This window comes from Salmo trutta, chromosome 17, assembly GCF_901001165.1.
Source record: "Salmo trutta chromosome 17, fSalTru1.1, whole genome shotgun sequence".
NCBI lineage: Eukaryota > Metazoa > Chordata > Actinopteri > Salmoniformes > Salmonidae > Salmo > Salmo trutta.
The window spans coordinates 51,006,945-51,009,570 of record NC_042973.1 but is presented as its reverse complement, the minus strand read 5'-3'; the positions used below and the strand labels follow the sequence as shown (position 1 = coordinate 51,009,570).

Genomic DNA, 2,626 nt, shown 5'->3' with positions numbered 1-2,626 from the left:
GTTGTGCCCTCTTCACGACTGTGTTTGTGTGTGTGGACCATGATACATTCTTAGTGATGTGGACACCGAGGAACTTGAAGCTTTCGACGTGCTGCACTACAGCCCCGTCGATGTAGATGGGGGCATGCTCGGCCCTCCATTTCCTGTAGTCTACGATCAGCTCATTTGTCTTGCTGATATTGAGGGAGAGGTTGTTGCCCTGGCACCACGCTGCCAGGTATCTGACCTCCTCCCTGTAGGCGCTGTCATTGTCATTGATGATCAGGCCTATCACTGTTGTGTAGTCGGCAAAGTTAATGATGTTGTTGGAGTCATGCACAGCCTCACAATCGTGGGTGAACAAGTAGTATAGGAGGGGACTAAGCACGCACACCTGAAGGGCCCCCATGTTGAGGGTCAGCATGGCGCATGTGTTGTTGCCTACCCTCACCACCTGGGGTTGTTTTTTCAAAGCATTTAATGGCTACAGATGTGAGTGCTACAGGGCTATAGTCATTTAGACAGGTTACCTTGGTGTTCTTGGGCACAGGGTGTCACGATCGTCGTATGAAGGAGACCAAGGAGAGGCGTGCGTATCGTTCCACATCTTTATTATTATGTGAAACTATGCAAGACATACAAATAAACTATAAACAAAAACAACAAACCGTGACGAAGAGGTGCAACATACACTAACTCTAAATAATCTCCCACAAACACTAGTGGGAAAAACAACTACTTAAATATGATCCCCAATTAAAGACAACGATGACCAGCTGCCTCTAATTGGGAATCATACGAAAACCCCAACATAGAAAAAAGAACCTAGAACACAATATAGAAAAATTAAACTAGACACAACCCCCCAGTCAAGCCCTGACCTACTCTACCATAGAAAAATACGAGCTCTCTATGGTCAGGATGTGACAGTATCCCCCCCAAAGGTGCAGACTCTGGCCGCAAAACCTGAAACCAAAAGGGAGGGTTGGGGGGGTGTCTAGTGTTGGTGGCGGCTGAGGTGCAGGACAAAGAACCTTCTCATCCTGCGGATCCTCCTGCATCGGAGGCAGTTCTGGTGCGGGACGAAGAACCCCCTTCATCCTGATGACCCTCCTGCATAGGAGGCGGCTATGGTGCAGGACGATGAACCCTCTCATCCTGCGAATCCGCCATCATCGGTGGAAGCTCTGGACCGCCGACTGTCGCTGGAGGCTCTGGACCGCAGACCATCGCTGGAGACTCCGGACTGTGGGCCTTCTCAGGAGGCTCCGGACTGTGGGCCTTCTCAGGAGGTTCCGGAATGTGGGCCTTCTCAGGAGGTTCCGGACTGTGGGCCTTCTCAGGAGGTTCCGGACTGTGGGCCTTCTCAGGAGGTTCCGGACTGTGGGCCTTCTCAGGAGGTTCCGGACTGTGGGCCTTCTCAGGAGGTTCCGGACTGTGGGCCTTCTCAGGAGGTTCAGGGCTGTGGGCCGTCTCAGGAGGTTCCGGACTGTGGACCGTCTCAGGAGGCTCCGGGCTACAGACCATCTCAGGAGGTTCCGGACTGCGGACCGTTGTTGGAGGTTCCGGACTGTGAAACGTCGCCGGAAGCTCTGGACTGGGAACTGTCGCCGGAAGCTCTGGACTGGGAACTGTCGCCGGAAGCTCTGGACTGGGAACTGTTGCCAGAAGCTCTGGACTGGGAACTGTCGCCGGAAGCTCTGGACTGGGGACTGTCGCCGGAAGCTCTGGACTGGAGACTGTCGCCGGACTGGGCAGGTGCACTGGAGGCCTAGTGCATGGAGCCGGGACAGGTTTACCAGACTGGTGACACGCACTTCAGGGCGAGGGCGAGGAGCAGGCACAGGACGTACTAGACTGGGGAGGCGCACTCGAGGCCTGATGCGTGGGACCGGTACAGGTGGCACCGGACTAGTGACACGCACCGCAGGGAGAGTGCGAGGAGGAGGCATTTTTACATTTACATTTTAGTCATTTAGCAGACGCTCTTATCCAGAGCGACTTACAGTAGTGAATGCATACATTTCATACAATTTCATACATTTCATACTTATTTTTTTTTCTGTGCTGGCCCCCCGTGGGAATCGAACCCACAACCCTGGCGTTGCAAACACCATGCTCTACCAACTGAGCTACAGGGAGGCACAGGACATACCTGACTGGGAACACACACTTCAGGGAGAGTGCGGGGAGCAGGCACAGGACGTATCTGACTGAGGACACGCACTTCAGAGAGAGTGCGGGGAGCAGGCACAGGACATACTGGGCTGTGGAGGTGCACTGGAAACCTGATGCGTAGAACCGGTGCAGGATATACTGGACCGTGAAGGCGCACGGGAGGTCTGGAGCGTAGAGCTGGCACAACCCGTCCTGGCTGAATGCTCACTTTAGCCCGGCAAGTGCGGGGCGCAGGCACAGGACGCACTGGGCTGTGAAGGCGCACTGGCAACACAGTGCGTAGAGCTGGTGCAGGATATCCTGGACCGAGGAGACGCACTGGAGACCAGGAGCGCTGGACCGGCACAACCCGTCCTGGCTGAATGCTCACTTTAGCCCGGCAAATGCGGGGAGCTGGCAACGAGCGCACCGGGCTATGAATGCGCACTGGAGATACGGTGCGCATCACCGCATAACACAGTGCCTGTCT

General features: G+C 55.0%; 1 non-coding gene across 1 annotated transcript; it reads right to left on the bottom strand.

The window, feature by feature from the left end:
* Nucleotides 1–2,048: 2,048 nt before the first annotated feature.
* trnaa-ugc (transfer RNA alanine (anticodon UGC)) lies at nucleotides 2,049–2,123 on the bottom strand. The gene has a single exon. It is a non-coding gene; the product is annotated as a tRNA-Ala (tRNA).
* Between the last annotated feature and the right edge of the window lie 503 nt (nucleotides 2,124–2,626).